At 43.9% G+C, this 21,532-nt stretch overlaps 1 protein-coding gene across 3 annotated transcripts in view; it reads left to right on the plus strand.

Moving 5' to 3' along the window:
* The window catches only part of LOC115149553 (ras-related protein Rab-27B), an 84,019-nt gene that overhangs the window by 21,485 nt on the left and 41,002 nt on the right, over positions 1–21,532 (plus strand). The window contains exon 1 of one of the 3 annotated variants that reach the window (XM_029692509.1): positions 16,026–16,128. The exons of the other annotated variants lie outside the window; for them this stretch is intronic. The gene's annotated coding sequence lies outside the window, so the exon portion shown is untranslated. Of the gene's footprint in view, positions 1–16,025; positions 16,129–21,532 lie in introns of those variants that run through there. 3 annotated transcript variants of the gene reach the window in all.

Consider the following 21,532-nt stretch of genomic DNA (forward strand, 5'->3'; position numbering starts at 1 on the left):
CCCATGGTTAACTAACTCCCTGTCAGGTCATATGGGTCTGTAGGTGTATAGCATTAGCATTAGCATTAGCATTAGCCTGAGGGTTTATATAATACGTCCTTTTGTGCTTGGACAGTGATGTCACGCCGTTGACAAGGATTTGTGTGTGTGTGTGTGTGTGTGTGTGTGTGTGTGTGTGTGTGTGTGTGTGTGTGTGTGTGTGTGTATGTGTATGTGTGTGTGTGTATGTGTGTGTGCACGTTGTGTACCCATGATTCCCCGGGGGGGGGGGGGGGGGGGGGGGGGGGGGGGTTGTGTGTGTGTGTGTGTGTGTGTGTGTGTGTGTGTGTGTGTGTGTGTGTGCACGTTGTGTACCCATGATTCCCCCGGGGGGGGGTTGTGTGTGTGTGTGTGTGTGTGTGTGTGTGTGTGTGTGTGTATGTGTGTGTGTGTGTGTGTGTGTGTGTGTGTGTGTGTGTGTGTGTGTGTGTGTGTGTGTGTGTGTGTGTGTGTGTGTGTGTGTGTGTGTGTGTGTGTGTGCACGTTGTGTACCCATGATTCCCCGGGGTAGGTTGAGCCTCAAAACAATCAGCTAGCGGGTGGAATGAAAACATTCCTTCAACCTGCGGGCCGACTCGCGGTTCAGAACAATTACATTACCAGTCGGGAAAACATTTTAAATCAAGATAATAGACTTTTAAAAAAATACCCAGGAGTTTAATGTGTTACATTGTGTGAGCGGTGAGGTAGACATGAGGCTGCTAGCCAACCATTGAGAAGCCCGAGAACTGGGCCCTTATTTAGTTTTGGTGCTAAAATGTTCTAATTTGTTTATGGTCCCTCTCCCCATGCGAGAGTACGTCACGTTGACAAGTTTACTCTCCCCCGGATAGCCTAGCTCACGCTAAATGGCTAACGTAGGACTAACCCGGAGAAATAAACAGAAAGGTTATGATTAAGGGTATGGACTACAACATCACCATGGCGAGTGAAATCGGCAGTTTGGAAGGACAACAACGGGGTAGATGGATACACAGCGGGTAGGCCTACTTGTTTTGGATAATTCAGTTCATTAACAGTTCATTAGACCATAAGCAGTCCCTATAAAGTGTAAACCAGTGCGGCTGGTAAAAGTTTGAGAAGACTACAAAATAAATGGATGCTATTTTTGCAGCCTACATTCCATCCTGGGAATGGTTTATTTAAGCCATGATTAGACCTAACCTATTTAATTATCTAAACAATATTGAATGTAAAGGTATTAGTTTATTATGTTGGCTATATGTAACAGTATAGCTTCCGTCCCTCTCCTCGCCCCGACCTGGGATCGAACCAGGGACCCTCTGCACACATTGACGACAGCCACCCTCGAAGCGTCTTTACCCATCGCTCCACAAAAGCCGCGGCCCTTGCAGAGCAAGGGGAACAACTACTTCAGGTCTCAGACCGAGTGACGTCACCAATTGAAACGCTATTAGCGCGCACCACCGCTAACTAGCTAGCCATTTCACATCGGTTACATATAGTACCCCCTGTATATAGCTCTTTAGTCATTTATTCTCTTACTTTTTGGGGGTATTTTTTCTTAAAACTGCATTGTTGGTTAAGGGCTTGTAAGTAAGCATTTCACTGCTGTATTTGGCGCATGTGACAAATAATATTTGATTTGATTTTTAGGTAAGTAGAAGGCTAATTAGAAGGCTGTTTCTCAAAACGATTTGAGTGAGTCATCGCATTTTGGAAGAAAAAAAAATATATATCTTAAATCATGGCATGGTTTCCTTTTATACAAATGTTGAATAGACATGCAGACACATTATAATTCATGCAGGGAATAGCCTACTACTCTGGAGTCATAAAAACAAAATATTTGGCGGGTAAAGGATCGGCTCTCAGAACAATTCTATGCGGGTGGGTCGATTTGCTGTCCTGATATCGGGTGGTGTTCGGGAATTGATGAAGTGGGTCAGGTGTGGGTCAGGTGGGCTCCAAAAACCGGACCCGTGCAGGACTCTAGTATGTGTCACTGTTTCTTTTATCCATTACACAAGCATCAGGTTTTCTAGCCTATAGTCTATCCTCTCATTTAACTACTGGCCTTCTGGACATGATCCCTAAACAACAAGACGCCTCATTCTCTGTAGATAGTGTAATGACTATGATCCATCTCCATGAATCACCATTCATTACCATCTCATAATATTGACTTCCTTTTATTAGAAATATTAGTTGGGTCATTTTGAAAATGACTTTGGTCTTGGGTACAGTAAATACAGCCACCTCCAGAGTATGGGACACATCCAGAGGGTAAACGATGAGAGACAGAGACAGAGAGAGTGTGTGTGGGACACATCCAGAGGGTAAATGATGAGAGAGAGAGACAGAGACAGAGAGAGAGAGAGAGAGAGAGACAGAGACAGAGACAGAGAGAGTGTGTGAGGGTCACATCCAGAGGGTAAATGATGAGTGCCATTGTCTGTCTGACTTAACTATTCCCATGGCTCCACTCTTAAATTGATAGCTGCAAGAACTGCTGCAGTACTAGGACTTGCGTGTGTGTGTGTGTGTGTGTGTCCATGTGCGCGTTTTAAAGCAACGCTGGGAAGATGAAATGGTCTTGCTGCTCTTGATTGTTTGTTGTTTTTGTGAGCAACCCCCAACCCCCAACCCCCAACCCTCAACCCTCAACCCTCAACCCCCAACCCTCAACCCCCAACCCTCAACCCTTAACCCTCAACCCCCAACCCTCAGCCCCCAACCCTCAACCCCCAACCCTCAACCCCCAACCCTCAACCCCCAACCCTCAGCCCCCAACACTCAACCCCCAACCCCCAACCCTCAACCAATAAACCCCCAACCCTCAACCAATAAACCCCCAACCCTCAACCCCCAACCCACAACCCTCAACCCCCAGCCCCCAACCCACAACCCCCAACCCACAACCCCCAACCCTCAACCAATAAACCCCCAACCCCCAACCCTCAACCCCCAACCCTCAACCAATAAACCCCCAACCCTCAACCCCCAACCCTCAACCCCCAACCCTCAACCAATAAACCCCCAACCCTCAACCCTCAACCCCAACCCCTCAGCCCCCAACCCTCAACCCCCAACCCTCAACCCCCAACCCCCAACCCCAACCCTCAACCCTCAACTCCCAACCCCCAACCCTCAACCCTCAACCCCCAACCCTCAACCCCCAACCCTCAGCCCCAACCCTCAACCCCCAACCCCCAACCCCCAACCCCAACCCCCACCCCTCAACCCCAACCCTCAACCCCCAACCCCCAACCCTCAACCCCCAACCCCAACCCCCACCCCTCAACCCCAACCCCCAACCCTCAACCCCCAACCCCCACCCCCACCCCTCAACCCCCAACCCCCAACCCCCACCCCTCAACCCCAACCCCCAACCCTCAACCCCCACCCCTCAACCCCAACCCTCAACCCTCAACCCCAACCCTCAACCCCCAACCCTCAACCCCCAACCCCTCAACCCCCAACCCTCAACCCCCAACCCTCAACCCTCAACCCCCAACCCTCAACCCACAACCCTCAACCCCCAACCCTCAGCCCCAACCCTCAGCCCCAACCCTCAACCCCCAACCCTCAACCCCCAACCCCCAACCCCAACCCCAACCCCCAACCCTCAACCCCCAACCCTCAACCCCCAACCCCCAACCAACCTCTGTTTTTTATGTTACGATAAACATTCATTGTTAAGCATCATACAGTCATTGGGAAATGAATTAATAGATTTACATTAGTGATGTCAGACTTGCCAACCAGAGAGACGTCACTATGGGTGTGATGTCAGTAGTGATGCTTATGTTGCTATCTCCTAACAGTGCAGTATAATGGGTATGTTACTATCTCCTAACAGTGCAGTATAATGGGTATGTTACTATCTCCTAACAGTGCAGTTTAATGGGTATGTTACTATCTCCTAACAGTGCAGTATAATGGGTATGTTACTATCTCCTAACAGTGCAGTATAATGGGTATGTTACTATCTCCTAACAGTGCAGTATAATGGGTATGTTACTATCTCCTAACAGTGCAGTATAATGGGTATGTTACTATCTCCTAACAGTGCAGTATAATGGGTATGTTACTATCTCCTAACAGTGCAGTATAATGGGTTTGTTACTAGCTCCTGAAAGTGCAGTATAATGTCAAACAAGTACACAAATGATAATAAAAAAACTAGAAACAAGTAATCACGAATGTCAGAACGAATCCAATTAACAACCCAAATAATACTGTATTTGTAATCCAAATACAATCTATGTGTATCTTCACTGAGTGTACAAAACATTAAAGGAAAAATTCACCCTGGGGGATTCTGGGCTTGTTTTCATCATTTCTGAGGCATTTCTAGGACAGTTTGATGTGTTTCACACATTACTGCCCAGAAGGAAGGCAGGTCAGCCGCTTCACTGCTTCATGCGATGTATTGATAGGGGGGGACGATCTAACCATACATGTAGTCCATTACGCCAAGGCTCTATGTTATACTGATCCCACTATAAGGCTCTACTGATCACACTATAAGGCTCTATGTTATACTGATCACACTATAAGGCTCTATGTTATACTGATCACACTATAAGGCTCTATGTTATACTGATCACACTATAAGGCTCTATGTTATACTGATCACACTATAAGGCTCTATGTTATACTGATCACACTATAAGGCTCTATGTTATACTGATCACACTATAAGGCTCTATGTTATACTGATCACACTATAAGGCTCTATGTTATACTGATCACACTATAAGGCTCTATGTTATACTGATCACACTATAAGGCTCTATGTTATACTGATCACACTATATGGCTCTACGTTATACTGATCACACTATAAGGCTCTATGTTATACTGATCACACTATAAGGCTCTACTGATCACACTATAAGGCTCTATGTTATACTGATCACACTATAAGGCTCTATGTTATACTGATCACACTACATGTTTTTGTGGGTGTAGATGTGATTTTCCTTCTTCGATAGAGCCAATGGAAGTGTTTCAGCGATGTTCCTATTGACGGATCCCATTGCTAAATATACAAGCACACACATTTTTTTCAGTCTCTCAAAGACTACAACTTCTGTTGGGCAGTTCTTCATGCTCTGGCCCCCAATCCCTCCCCCAAGTTTTTTTTTAAAGGAGGCGGACACTAAAGAACAATCCTTTGGGCAAAACCGAAATAATTAACCAGACTCAATGGCTTCAAGTGATTCCTCTCGTTGGCACTAATTTGACGATGGCGCGTCTATTAGCTACATGGTGACACACCATACGTTTCACCCGGAATATAACAAAGAGGATTTGAAACAAAGAGTTGGATTTAGCTAACGTTAGAAGCCCAGCAACAGCCGATGCCAGCACCAAGACGGCAGATGACAAATACAGTGCCTAGAAAAGTAAGTTACTGCAAGCCACCTAGCTAGCTAACTGTAGTTTATCTAATGAAAAACATTATTGTTTATTGCTGGCTAATATACTATTGTGTTACAGTGGGGAGAAATCCCCCCCAAAAATCTGGTTGCTTACTACCAGTATGACTAAAAATAGAAAATGTTTTGTATCTCGATTGTAAAAACCTCTTCTCTTTTTAGTTGTAGATATAGTTAGCTACTAAACTACAAGCTACAATGTTACCAACCTACCTAAAGGTAGATTTACCAGCAAATGTTAGCACATGACTGGAATTGGCTAGCTAGTTAACCTGGCACCTGCTAACTCATTATGCGCCACACCTTGCATTTGTAACTTGTCGCAAACATGTGTAACATCAGCGACTGTAGCTAGCTATGTAACATAATTGATGAGGGTTGACATCGGTTATGATTCAATCTCACAAAATTACACGCATGACGCAAGATAGGATTCCAAACAGATGTAAATAACAAGTATTGTATATCCAGCAAGCTCGCTAGCTTGCAAAGTTTACTAGCTAACAGTGAGGAGAAACAATAATACAACAATTTACTGTTGTAAATCTCTAAAACTGAAGCTGGTTTTACTATAAAAATATGCCTTACTACCTAGTTACATTTGTACAGTCTGGTCACTGTGTAAAGGCTGAGGGTTATACCATATTTCTTTCTATTAGGCTAGATATTGTTGTAAATGTAATCTCTGTGCCTGTGTACATGTATACATGTTCAACTAGTCTACCCTAATGTTGATGTTATGCTGGCACAGTTCAACTGTTGTTCAAACTGTACAATAGAGTATAATTTAGTTTAGGTTTTTTTGTCTTACAGACAATACCGTCTGGTGCCTGGGCTTCTTCCTGGAGTGGATTCCAGATACAGAAACAGAATTCCTTTGCCTGCGTGTGTCATTGTAGCAAAACAGTATTCTGTGATCTGTATCCCTCTCGAGGGATTAGACATTATGCTGGATTTCAAGCAGATGACTCATGAGGACCTGAAAGGCAGCTGTATGTTTCTTTGGAATGGCACTTTCATTCTGATCACCGCTCCCATCACCTGCTGATCACCAGTTCTCTTTAGCTATAGATTGTTGCACCAGATAATGTGATTTAACCAAAGATCTTTGGTATCAATTACTGAGAATTACAGGATAGCTACTGTTTGGTGTAGCACAGAGAATTTTCGACCAAATTTAGCAATGCCGTCTTCGTCCTCGATTTGGGGAAACAGGAGTCTCATAAAATGTCTGTGTCCAGTTGCAGGGGGTCAGTTTGAATGCTCCATTATTAAAATAATTTTCCTGATTGACTGACCTGTATGTCATAAAGTAATGATGGACTGTTATTTCTCTTTGCTTATTTGAGCTGTTCTTGCCATAATATGGACTTTGTCTTTTACCAAATAGGGTGATTACCTCATGAAGCTGGTTGAGAGAATGCCAAGAGCGTGCAAGGCTCTTTGAAGAAGAGCCTTGCAAAGTGGCTACTTTGAAGAATCTCAAATATAAAATATATTTTGAATTGTTTAACACTTTTTTTGCTTACTACATGATTCCATATGTGTTATTTCATAGTTTTGATGTCTTCACTATTATTCTACAATGTAGAAAATAAAGAAAAACCCTTGAATGAGTAGGTGTGTCCAAACTTTTGACTGGTACTGTAGGTCCTGGATGGCAGGAAGCTTGGCCCCAGTGACGTACTGGGCTATACTCACTACCCTCTTTGATGCCTTACACGGTCCCGTGTGGCTCAGTTGGTAGAGCATGGTGTTTGCAACGCCAGGGTTGTGGGTTCGATTCCCACGGGGGACCAGTACGGGGAAGAAAAGGAAAAGTATGAAATGTATCCATTCACTACTGTAAGTCGCTCTGGATAAGAGCGTCTGCTAAATGACTAAAATGTAAAATGGATGCTGAGCAGTTGCCATAACAGGCGGTGATAAAACCGATCATGCAGCTGTAGAACTTTTTGAGCATCTGTGGACCCATGCCAAATCTTTTCAGTGTCCTGAAGGGGGAAAAGGCATTGTCAGGCCCTCTTCACGACTGTCTTGGTGTGTTTGGATCATGATAGTTTATTGTTGGTGTGGACACCAAGGAACTTAACTCTCGACCCGCTCCACTACAACCCCGTGGATGTGAACGGGGGCGTGTTCGGCATCCTTATCCTGTAGTCCACGATCATCTCCTTTGTCTTGCTCACATATGTATGTGACCAATAACATTTTATTTGATTTGACATGATATGGACTTGGTCTTTCCCAAATAGGGTATCTTCTGTATACCACCCCTACCTAGGCTGTACGCACTACCCTCTGTAGCGCCTTACGGTCAGATGCCGAGCAGTTGCCATACCAGGCGGTGATGCAACTGGTCAGAATGCTCTCAATGGTGCAGCTGTAGAACCTTTTGAGGATCTGGGGACCCATGACAAATCTTTTCATTCTCCTGAGCGGGAATAGGTTTTGTGGTGCCCTCTTCACGACTGTCTTGGTATGTTTGGACCATGATAGTTCGTTGGTGATGTGGACACCAAGGAACTTGAAACTCTCGACCCTCTCCACTGCAGCCCCATCGATGTTAATGGGGGCCTGTTCAGCCCTCCTTTTCCTGTAGTCCACGATCATCTCCTTTGTCTTGCTCACGTTGATTGAGAGGTTGTTGTCCTGGCACCACAATGCCAGGTCTCTGACCTCCTACCTATAGGCTCTCATCGTTGTCGGTGATCATGCCTTCCACCGTTGCGTCGTCAGCAAACTTAATGATGGTGTTGGAGTCGTGCTTGGCCACGCAGTCGTGGGTGAACAGGGAGTACAGGAGGGGACTAACCACGCACCCCTGAGGGGCCCCCGTGTTGAGGATCAGCGTGGCAGATGTGTTGTTGCTAGGGTTGCACATTTTGGGGAATATTCAGAGGTGGAAACCTTCCGTGGGAATTAACAGGAATATATGGGAATTAACAGGAATATATGGGAATTAACGGGAATATATTGGAATTAACATGAATACCATTTAAATGTAGATGTTTTTTGCATTGGATATATTTACCATATCATATGGAGACAGAAACAAACCTTTTACCTCATAGACATAATTGCAAATGATTAAATCCTTCCAATAGAAATTTTAAAAAACAATTTAGTTACGAATTGAACTTTAATTAAATGAGTTGACTCTTCACATGGGATGATTTCACTGAACAACAAAAGGGAATATTGAATGATCCCCAATGATCCATCACATCTCCCAAAAACATTTTCAACATACATATGATGATAGTCTAGAAACTAAAGCTTTGGTTGTCTTCCTCTCAGGCTTCCATGTCTTCTCCTTGGACCTCCTCAATGTCCACCTCTTGAACATCAGACTCTGAGGCCTCATCTTCACTGTCACTTTCCAACCTTGTTGAGGATGGCTCGTTGTCAGGCCCAAAAAGCCTAAAATTTCCCTCAATGAAAACCGATTTTTCAACCCTTGTATTGATCAGCGTGTTAAGTCATTTGGTGTGTGTGTGTTCCCAAACAAGGACCAGTTGCGCTCTGAGGCGGCTGATGTTGGTGGGATTTGGAGTGGCTCAAGGCCAAGGCAACAAAGGAGTGGCTCAAGAAGAAGCACATTAAGGTCCTGGAGTGGCCTAGGAATTAAGTATTTGACCCCTCTGCAAAACATGACTTAGTACTTGGTGGCAAAACCCTTGTTGGCAATCACAGAGGTCAAACGTTTCTTGTAATTGGCCACCAGGTTTGCACACATCTCAGGAGGGATTTTGTCCCACTCCTCTTTGCAGATCTTCACCAAGTCATTATGGTTTTGAGGCTGACGTTTGGCAACTCGAACATTCAGCTCCCTCCACAGATTTTCTGGCTAGGCCACTCCAGGACCTTAATGTGCTTCTTCTTGAGCCACTCCTTTGTTGCCTTGGCCGTGTGTTTTGGGTCATTGTCATGCTGGAATACCCATCCACGACCCATTTTCAATGCCCTGGCTGAGGGAAGGAAGTTCTCACCCAAGATTTGACGGTACATGGCCCCGTCCATCGTCCCTTTGATGCGGTGAAGTTGTCCTGTCCCCTTAGCAGAAAAACACCCCCAAAGCATAATGTTTCTACCTGTTTGACGGTGGAGATGGTGTTCTTGGGGTCATAGGCAGCATTCCTCCTCCTCCAAACACGGTGTCATGACGTTGGCCTCTTTGGGTACAGGAAGGACAGTTGACCCCCTCCCCTTTGTACCATCACCCAACCTACCTTCCCCCCCAACCCAGGGTTGTAAAAATTCCAAGAGGAGAATCTACTACAACATGTTTCATAGAGAGACAAAGGAAATTCTTCCAACTCATAGAATTGGAGAACCTAGCGATGTGTGTTCTGGAGAAGATATGGAAGATTGATGAAGACTCCAGCTACGAACTGATCCGCTTGGTACAATTTTGTGATACTCAGAAGAGACAATATAGCCATATTACCCTAAAACGGTCTACATGATAGCCTCAGCGATGAGACTGAATCCACATGGTTGTATACAATGTATTATTAAGGATAAAGCTATTTGTAATACATTGAGATGCTATGTACTGATGTTAATGTGATAGAATTATATTTCTGTAACCAAGTCTAGCTCAGTCATAGGCACGCCCCCAGGGACACATACAGGACCAGGCGTCATTTGACAAGCCTGTTCTCTGGGCACTATAAAACACCCCCTGATTTACATTTCTACAGACCAGGCCTCCACTCCATCGTGAGTTTGGCCCATAGGTTTGACCAGCCAAGTATTCTACTGAAAGTGAACCATACCACGTGGTTAACTTTTAGACTATCGATATCGACAGAATAAGAACAAGTCTTTGATATTAATTATTAGTCTGCAGCTAAGTAAATTATATCATCGAACGCGAAGACCAACCACATCCATTCTATGACGACATTCATGAATGTCGCTCTGACAGATCCATTCTAACCGAGAGAGAGAGAGAGAACGCTGACAAACTCTCCATCAGAACAAAACTCTCCAACAAGAATCCCGACGACACATGAGCGTAAATATATATTGATTGCAAATGTTCCCGAATGAGTGAGCCTTCAATTGTCAATTGTTAATATTAATGAACTCTGTGTAACTTCTCAGCTTACCGTTTTATGACCCATTGTCTAACAGACCAGCCATGCTTGTTAGCCAGTAGGGCACATTACTATGCCAATCCTTGGTGACGATAATTACTGTTTGTATGTTTTCTGTTAATTACTTAGTGTAGTAAATAAATGATTTTAAGACAATTGATGTATGGATGATTTTAGTAAAGACTGGGTTCGTGCAGATAACCAAGAATTTACGACGTTTGGAATGAGACTTGACGCGAGGTAAAATACGCCATTCAAACCAGAAGATAATCGGCCTATATTATAATATAGGAAAGTTATATTAGGAAAATTATAACTTTGTAATCTGAATATTTTTCTTGGTGCCCCGATCTCCTAGTTAATTACGATTAAACGACTAATCAGTTTAGTCGCGTGATAATAATTACAGGGAGTTAGTTGATAAACCTATCTTCAGTTTAATGGTACCCAAAGACACGACAACGGCGAGTTGAGTTGATGTCAAAAAGCTACATTTTGGTCTCATCTGACCACAACACTTTCACCAGTTGTCCTCTGAGTCATTCAGATGTTCATTGGCAAACTTCAGACGGGCATGTATATGTATTCTTGAGCAGGGGGACCTTGCGGGTGCTGCAGGATTTCAGTCCTTCACGGCGTAGTGTGTTACCAATTGTTTTCTTGGTGACTATGGTCCCAGCTGCCTTGAGATCATTGACAAGATCCTCCCGTGTAGTTCTGGGCTGATTCCTCACCGTTTTCATGATCATTGCAACTCCACAAGGTGAGATCTTGCATGGAGCCCCAAGCCGAGAGATATTGACAGTTCTTTTGTGTTTCTTCCATTTGCGAATAATCGCACCAAATGTTGTCACCTTCTCACCAAGCTGCTTGGCGATGGTCTTGTAGCCCATTCCAGCCTTGTGTAGGTCTACAATCTTGTCCCTGACATCCTTGGAGAGCTCTTTGGTCTTGGCCATGGTGAAGAGTTTGGAATCTGATTGATTGATTGCTTCTGTGGACAGGTGTCTTTTTTACAGGTAACAAGCTGAGATTAGGAACACTCCCTTTAAGAGTGTGCTCCTAATCTCAGCTCGTTACCTGTATAGAAGACACCTGGGAGCCAGACATCTTTCTGATTGAAAGGGGGTCAAATACTTATTTCCCTCATTAAATTGCAAATCAATTTATAACATTTCTGACATGCGTTTTTCTGGATATTTTTGTTGTTATTCTGTCTCTCACTGTTCAAATAAACCTACCATTAAAATTATAGACCGATCCTTTCTTTGTCAGTGGGCAAACGTACAAAATCAGCAGGGGATCAAATACTTTTTCCCCCCACTGTATACACAAAAAATTCAAAACAAGAAATCAAGAAATGACAGAACGGGTCAAATTAACGATACAGAGTAGATATATTAATTATAATATATATTTAATTTACAGACGCTATTATCCAAAGCGACTTACAGTCATGCATTTTATACGTAAGGATAGTCCCATGAATTAAACCAACTATATTTCACTTTGACTCATGTTCCATAGACCTACATTTGCATTTGCAGGGCACAACACATAAGAAACCAAGGCAAGCATCTCACCGTTCTTCTCCCGGACTTCTCTTTTCTCCTCCGTGTCACATTCACTAAATTGCATAGGAAAAATAATGTCTGGTTAAAGATTGAGTTTTGATGTCCGTTCGAGTGCTTGAGTACTCATGCCCATTCCTGTGTCTCAAACTCAGGTCAGGCTATCTAGCTGGAAGCCCTGTGTCTCAAACTCAGGTCAGGCTATCTAGCTGGAAGCCCTGTGTCTCAAACTCAGGTCAGGCTACCTAGCTGACAGCCCTGTGTCTCAAACTCAGGTCAGGCTATCTAGCTGGAAGCCCTGTGTCTCAAACTCAGGTCAGGCTATCTAGCTGGAAGCCCTGTGTCTCAAACTCAGGTCAGACTATCTAGCTGGAAGCCCTGTGTCTCAAACTCAGGTCAGACTATCTAGCTGGAAGCCCTGTGTCTCAAACTCAGGTCAGGCTATCTAGCTGGAAGCCCTGTGTCTCAAACTCAGGTCAGACTATCTAGCTGGAAGCCCTGTGTCTCAAACTCAGGTCAGACTATCTAGCTGGAAGCCCTGTGTCTCAAACTCAGGTCAGGCTACCTAGCTGGAAGCCCTGTGTCTCAAACTCAGGTCAGGCTACCTAGCTGGAAGCCCCGTGTCTCAAACTCAGGTCAGGCTATCTAGCTGGAAGCCCTGTGTCTCAAACTCAGGTCAGACTATCTAGCTGGAAGCCCTGTGTCTCAAACTCAGGTCAGGCTACCTAGCTGGAAGCCCTGTGTCTCAAACTCAGGTCAGGCTACCTAGCTGGAAGCCCCGTGTCTCAAACTCAGGTCAGGCTATCTAGCTGGAAGCCCTGTGTCTCAAACTCAGGTCAGGCTACCTAGCTGACAGTAAATACCAGAGTGGGGAAATCAGACTAGAGTAGAAGAACATCAAGGAAAATAATATTGACAATCAGACAGTATTTCCCTGTTCTTTCTCTGAGCCGTAACTATGGAAACCATGCATTACAAGGCAGAGCAGAGAGAGAGAGAGAGAGAAAGGATCGTGTGTTTCTGCTTCCTCTGACAGGTACAGTACTTGACAGGGAAACAGGAAGAGCCCCTGCCCTAGTTTATCCCAGGTCATCCTCTACTAAAACTAACCCACTTCCTCCATCACTTTCCTATCTCATACGCTCTCTCTGTTCCCCCAGGCAGAGCATGGCCTGCAGCACTATGTGTCACTTACAGATAACGAGATAGTTCTCTGTCTCTGTCTCTGTCTCTGTGTCTCTCTGTTCCCAAAGGCAGAGCATGGCCTGCAGCACTATGCGTCACTTACACATAACAAGATAGAGACAGAGGCAGAGAACCATCTTGTTATCTGTAAGTGACGCATAGTGCTGCAGGCCATGCTCTGCCTGGGGGAACAGAGAGACACAGAGACAGAGACAGAGACAGAGAGAGAGAACTGTCTCTGTCTCTGTGTCTCTCTGTTCACCCAGGTAGAGCATGGCCTGCAGCCCTATGCGTCACTTACAAATAACAAGATAGTTCTCTGTCTCTGTTTCTCTGTGTCTGTCTCTCTCTCTCTGTCTCTCTGTCTCGCTATCTGTGTGTCTCTCTCAATTCAATTCAATTTAAGGGCTTTATTAGCATGGGGAAACATATGTTAACATTGCCAAAGCAAGAGAAGAAGATAATATACAAAAGTGAAATAAACAATAAAAATGAACAGTAAATATTACACTCACAGAAGTTCCAAAAGAATAAAGACATTACAAATGTCATATTATGTCTATATACAGTGTTGTAACGATGTGCAAATGGTTAAAGTACAAAAGGGAAAATAAATAAACATAAATATGGGTTGTATTTATAATGGTGTCTGTTCTTCACTGGTTTCCCTTTTCTTGTGGCAACAGGTCACAAATTTTGATGCTGTGATGGTACACTGTGGTATTTCACCCAGTAGATATGAGAGTTTATCAGAATTGGGTTTATTTTCAAATTCTTTGTGGGTCTGTGTAATATGGTCATACATTTGGCAGGAGGTTAGGAAGAGCAGCTCAGTTTCCACCTCATTTTGTGGGCAGTGTTGCACATAGCCTGTCTTCTCTTGAGAGCCAGGTCTGCCTACGGTGACCTTTCTCAATAGCAAGGCTATGCTCCCTGAGTCTGTACATAGTCAAAGCTTTCCTTCATTTTGGGTCAGTCACAGTGGTCAGGTATTCTGCCACTGTGTACTCTCTGTTTAGGGCCAAATAGCATTCTAGTTTGCTCTGTTTTTTTGTAAATTCTTTCCAATGTGCCAAGTAATTATCTTTTTGTTTTCTCATGATTTAGTTGGGTGTAATTGTGTTGCTGTCCTGGGGCTCTGTGGGGTGTGTTTGTGTTTGTGATAGAGCCCCAGGACCAGCTTGCTTAGGACCCACCCACTGGCCTCTCTCTCTGTGTCTCTGTGTCTCTCTCTGTCTCTCTCTGTGTCTCTCTCTGTCTCTCTCTCTCTGTCTCTCTGTCTCCGTGTCACTCTGTTTCTCTGAGTCTGTCTCTCTTTGTTTCTCTCTCTCTGTGTCTCTCTCTGTTTCTCTGTCTCTGTCTCTCTCTGTCTCTGTGTCTCTCTCAGTTTCTCTGTCTCTGTCTCTCTAAAGGCGTCAGCATGCTTCAGTGGGGCTGGCTCCTAGCCAAAGTCGGCATACTTCCTTAAAAGACATTCGCTTGAAAAACTGGAAAAAAAGCAGCAATAGTACAGTTTGATATAACGTAGCCAGTATACACATCCTCAAACTAGTCAGAAGCCTGGCCTGTCAGCCCCACCCCCTGGCCTGTCAGCCCCACCCCCTGGCCTGTCAGCCCCACCAACCCTGACCTGTCAGCCCCACCCCCTGGCCTGTCAGCCCCACCAACCCTGGCCTGTCAGCCCCACCCCCTGGCCTGTCAGCCCCACCCCCTGGCCTGTCAGCCCCACCAACCCTGGCCTGTCAGCCCCACCCCCTGGCCTGTCAGCCCCACCCCCTGGCCTGTCAGCCCCACCCCCTGGCCTGTCAGCCCCACCCCGTTCTTACACACACAGCACTCAGTTTCTCACTCTGAACCAGTTTCTCACTCTGAAACAGTTTCTCACTCTGAACCAGTTTCTCACTCTGAACCAGTTTCTCACTATGAACCAGTTTCTCACTCTGAAACAGTTTCTCACTCTGAACCAGTTTCTCACTCTGAACCAGTTTCTCACTCTGAAACAGAGTGCTGTGACATGTATTATTATACCTTTATTTAACTAGTCAAGTCAGTTAAGAACAACTTCTTATTTACAATGACGGCCTACCAGGGAACAGTGGGGTTAACTGCCTTGTTCAGGGGCAGAACGACAGGTTTTTACCTTGTCAGCTCAGGGATTCAATCTAGAAACATTTTGGTTATTGGCCCAATGCTCTAACCACTAGGTCACTAACCACTAGGCTACCTGCTGCACCGACATAGTATTACATGTGAAATGTCTTTATTCTTTTGGGACTTCTGTGAGTGTAATGTTTGCTGTTAATTTGTATTGTTTATTTCACTTTTGTTAATTATATACTTTACTTGCTTTGGCAATGTTAACATATGTTTCCCATGCTAATAAAGCCCTTAAATTGATATTGAGAGTGAGAGAGAGAAAAGGAAAAAGAGAGAAAGAGAGAGAGAGAGAAAGCGAGAGCGAGAGAGAGAAAGAGAGAGAGAGAAAGCGAGAGAGAGAGAGAGAAAGAGAGAGAGAGAGAGAGAGAGAGAAAGAGAGAGAGAGCGAGAAAGAGAGAGAGAGAGAGAGAGAGAGAGAGAGAGAGAGAGAGAGACATAGAGAGAGAAAGACATAGAGAGAAAAAGAGAGAGAGAGAGAGAGAGAGAGAGAGAGAGAGAGAGAGAGAAAATCAAACTGCAGTATGACCATAGTGGGCTTAGCCTGCAGCCGTGGGTGTGGCGTACAGAGCCTGGTGCTACGGCTGGATGCTAGGTCAGTCAGCTGGCTTACTGTGCAGGGCTGCTGCTGCTACTGGGGTTAAGGAAGGGCACAGCGTTAAAACGGTAAGGATGACCCTGTTAACTCTCTCTGGCTTCACTGGAAGGACCCTGTCAGGGGAGAGAAAGGCGGCAGAGGATGGTTGGGCTGTGTCAAAGATTCAAAACTTTAAACCTATCACAGAAGGTTTAAGTAGAGAGGAGAGTTTAGTGTGTGAAGTATATGTTTTGGGAGAGGAGGTGTTTGGAGTTTTAGAATGTGAGATCTGTTGTTTGGGACTGGATCGTTTGTAGTAGGAATGAATATGATCACATCTTACCTCTCTACAACTGTCTGACTTAACTCTTGATAAAAACAGTGTTCTGTAATAGAGAAGTATCTTCCGTTGCCTATGGCTGTTATTTCGCTTTTTCCTTTTCACTGCTACGCCATCGTCCTGATTGTTGTGTGAGGATAGTGGATACCTTCTAGGATACCTCCTAGGATACCTCCTAGGATACCTCCTATAGGATACCTCCTAGGGGAACCTACATCGCAGATGCTGTAGTCATTTCTTCATTGAAAGACTTGTTGGTTAGGGTGACTGCTCAGTTGTTCTGTTGAGTTTTCATGTATTTGATGGAAGTATTCAGCCCCGTATTTGATTATACAAATATTTTTGTTTGAGTAGCGGCTGTTCGCAGGTTTGGGTGCCTCTCCGCTTCGGAAAACTTTGTGTAAGGATAATATTAATAATTTGACCAGATCATGGAGCCAACACAAACACTCTGTGTCAAATGGTACCATGAAATTCTGTAGCCTACCATGAAATACCGTAGTCTACCATGAAATACTGTAGTCTACCATGAAATACCGTAGTCTACCATGAAATACTGTAGTCTACCATGAAATACTGTAGTCTACCATGAAATACTGTAGTCTACCATGAATTACTGTAGTCTACCATGAAATACTGTAGTCTACCATGAAATACTGTAGTCTACCGTGAAATACCATGAAATACTGTAGTCTACCGTGAAATACTGTAGTCTACCGTGAAATACTGTAGTCTACCATGAACTACTGTAGTCTACCGTGAAATACTGTAGCCTACCATGAAATACTGTAGTCTACCATGAAATACTGTAGTCTACCGTGAAATACTGTAGTCTACCGTGAAATACTGTAGTCTACCGTGAAATACCATAGTCTACCATGAAATACTGTAGTCTACCATGAAATACTGTAGTCTGCCATGAAATACTGTAGTCTACCATGAAATACTGTAGTCTACCATGAAATACACTAGTCTACCATGAAATACTTTAGCCTACCATGAAATACTGTAGCCTACCATGAAATACCATAGTCTACCATGAATTACAGTAGTCTACCATGAAATACCATAGTCTACCATGAAATACTGTAGTCTACCATGAAATACAGTAGTCTACCATGAAATACCATAGTCTACCATGAAATACTGTAGTCTACCATGATATACTGTAGTCTACCATGAAATACAGTAGCTACAGTACATTCGGAAAGTATTCAGCAGTATTTCAGTATGTTTTATTTAATCAGTTTTAGAATAAGGCTGTAACATTATCAGCACCACTATCTGAACATGTCCTAATACGGAACTGTGTGAATTTAAACTGGTGACAAACGTGTCATCACTTCATGGTCTCTCTCTCTCTCTCTCTCTCTCTCTTTCTCTCTTGCTCTCTGTCTCTCTCTCTCTCTCTCTCTCTCTCTCTCTCTCTCTCTCTCTCTTTCTCTCTTGCTCTCTGTCTCTCTCTCTCTCTCTCTCTCTCTCTCTCTCTCTCTCTCTCTCTCTCTCTCTCTCTCTCTATCTCTCTCAGGGGCTTTATTGGCACGGGAAACACGTTTGCGTAAAATACACGTAAAATAAACAAAAGTGAGATGACAAAAAAATGGACCAGAGCCCTATGGAACCCTATTCCCTATATATAGTGCACTACTTTAGACCAGAGCCTATGTACCCTATTCCCTATATATAGTGCACTACTTTAGACCAGAGCCCTATGGAACCCTATTCCCTATATATAGTGCACTACTTAAGACCAGAGCCCTATGGAACCCTATTCCCTATATAGTGCACTACTTTAGACCAGAGCCCTATGGAACCCTATTCCCTATATAGTGCACTACTTTAGACCAGAGCCTTATGGAACCCTATTCCCTATATAGTGCACTACTTTAGACCAGAGCCCTATGGAACCCTATTCCCTATATAGTGCACTACTTTAGACCAGAGCCCTATGGAACCCTATTCCCTATATAGTGCACTACTTTTGACCAGGGTTCCATAGGGCTCTGGTCTAAAGTAGTGCACTATATATAGGGAATAGGCTGCCATTTGGGACTCGGATTTCACCTTATTTGTCTGAAAGGGCAGTTTGTTGTAATTCATTTAAATAGTATTGACATGCAAATTATGCAATTATTTCTTAACCTAATAATAGACAAGTGTTTTTTTTCCCGTTGCTAAAGTTGTTTCACTGCTTGTGTTCCTCTGCTGTTTGACAAACACACCACAGACACTCCTGCAGGGTGGTTGCGTGTTGTTTGAACAAGTTAAATCAATTATTAACCCTTTCAGCACCATGTATTGCAGTCGCATTACTATATCTGAAATAATTAACCAGATCAAAAAAATAGATTATTTTTCTTATTTGTTTTTTACTCAGTGGAGGGGTCTCAACTTAATGTTGCGTTAGAATAGTAGAATACACAAGGTGCAATTTAGAAATATGATTGTCACGCCCTGATCTGAGAGAGCCTTTTTATGTCTCTGTTTAGGTTTGGTCAGGGTGTGATTTTGGTGGGCATTATATGTCCTTTTTTCTATGTGTTTGCATTTCTTTGTTTTGGCCTGGTATGGCTCTCAATCAGGGACAGCTGTCTATCGTTGTCTCTGATTGGGAGCCATACTTAGGCAGCCTGTTTTTCGGTTGGGGTTTGTTGGTAGTTATTTTCCTGTTTAGTTCTTGATAACCTGACAGAACTGTTGCTTGTCGTTTTTGTTTATTTTGTAAAGTGTTCATATTTTCTATTAAAAATCAAGATGAATACATTCTCCGCTGCACCTTGGTCCCATCCTTTCAACGGCTGTTACAATGATTCATCAGCAGTTTCTCTTATGTCAGTCACTGACAGTCACTCAATTAGCCCTGTCAGCTAACAAAATGTCAGATTGGTAAATTAGTTTAGCCAGCAATTTAAACTTGTAATCATGGTCGGGATGGGGGGGGGGGCAACAACATTCCACCTAGGGCCCCCAAAAGGCTAGGACCGGCGCTGACTGTATACCCGGGTATGGATGTGGGTACGCGGACCCCCTCGTGATGAGTTCAGATTTTTGTGTCCCCCCCAACTCCCATCAAAGTTACCCATCCCTGATTTAGATCAATAAAATGGACAGACACCTTTTGTTTTTAGGACAGGGAATATGAACAAATATTTATTTGGCATTGAGCGTGTGGGCGAGACATTTCTGTTTTTGTATTCCGTATTAACGGCCAGATAGACTGATAGCAGTATTGACCGACACGGCGGTGAGAGAAAACAGCTCTCTGAAATGCTAAAGCACTCAGAAACAGTGGGAATGTGCCAGACGTGACACACACAGAAACACACACACACACACACACACACACTGTCACGTCATGACCAGTAAAGGGGTCTTTTGTCTTTTGTAGTATGGTCAGGGCGTGGCAGGGGGTGTTTGTTTTGTGTGTTTTGGGGTTTTTGGTCTAGGGGATTTTGGTTCTAGTTTTCATTTTCTATGTTTCGTTTTCCAGGTTTAGCCGAGTGTGGTTTCCAATCAGAGGCAGGTGTCTTTCGTTGTCTCTGATTGGAAGCCATACTTAGGCAGCTTGTTTTCCTTTGGGTTTTGTGGGTGGTTGTTTTCCGTTTTGTGACAGAACTGTCAGTTGTCGGTTTTGTTATTTTTGTGTAAAAGTGTTATCTCATTAAAATGAAAAGAAGATGATCACTATACCCACTGCGCCTTAGTCTGTCCTTTACGACGCCCCTGACACACACTCTCTGACACACACACGTGCACGCACATACACACACATAATACACACACATACACCGACCCCAGACCTGTTCTCACTGAGGCTAGAGCCAGCCACCTTTGACAGCGATCAATAGCTATTCAAGCAAAAGCCAACATGTGTCACCGCAGAAACCACACCGCCTAGAATACAAAGTCAGGAGGCTCTCGATGGTGCAGCTGTAAAAGTTCAGAGGAAGAAGAGGCATGGCCGTCCCTTTGTTCTGGTGTGAGAGGACCATGCTTTCTCAGTGATGTGGACACACGTTTCAGAAAAATAGAGAATTTTGCAGTTACGAGAGTCCAGTTGATAGCAAATCCGCCATCTGAGGTCATCCATTTTACATTGGCCAGTAGATTGGAGGGAAGTAGTGGCCTGGTTTCCTTTCGCCTTAGTCTCACCAGGACACCCGCTCTCCTGACTATTTTGCGCCTGCGTTTCATCTTCGGTAGCCCGAAGATTGGGTTGGAGAAATACAAAGAGCCCAGGGCAGATGAGTAGGCCGCAATTGAGGTCAGTAACTGCCAATCTCATGTTCAAAAGTTCTTGTCCATCATAAAAAATGATAGCGGATATATTTCATGCATAAAAAATATATATAAACAAATCAAAAAATAGCAAAGTTGGGTCAGAGCTCTCAAGACAGGAAGGATACATTACGGCACAATCTTTTTCACTCTATTCATTCTAATTCTATGTGTGCTGCTGCTGCATTGTGGGGGGGGGGGGGGGCGTTGCCTAGGCAACCGAAGACTCGTTAGCTTGTTTCAGCAAGGAGCAACAAAGTTTCATCGCGTTGTTAAGAGTCCATGTTACTGTAGTCCATGTTACTGTAGTCCATGTTACTGTAGTCCATGCTACTGTAGTCCATGTTACTGTAGTCCATGTTACTGTAGTCCATGTTACTGTAGTCCATGCTACTGTAGTCCATGTTACTGTAGTCCATGTTACTGTAGTCCATGTTACTGTAGTCCATGTTACTGTAGTCCATGCTACTGTAGTCCATGTTACTGTAGTCCATGCTACTGTAGTCCATGTTACGTTCCCGAAATGGACTCAAACACACAAATGGCCGTCCGTCCGGTCTTCAGTCAGTTGTTCGTTCCACACTATTTTTCTTTTTTTACGGTTATGACTGTTATTTCATTTTCATGAGGGTCTTCATCCATAACTAACAGTTATACGGTAATTGTGGCAGCCTTACTTTCTGATTCATATTTCCCTTTTAACAGCACTCTTCACTCTTCACTAGCTATAGGCCCCAGGAATGGAAAGAGAAATGGACATAGTGAACCAATTTCTTCATCCTTCTCAAAACAAACACTTATTTAATCTCTTGTTGGAGCAGAATGTTTTGGTCACATCTATACACAATATAATCTATACAGAAACTCTTAAATCA

This window comes from Salmo trutta, chromosome 15 (genome assembly GCF_901001165.1).
Source record: "Salmo trutta chromosome 15, fSalTru1.1, whole genome shotgun sequence".
Classification (NCBI taxonomy): Eukaryota; Metazoa; Chordata; class Actinopteri; order Salmoniformes; family Salmonidae; genus Salmo; species Salmo trutta.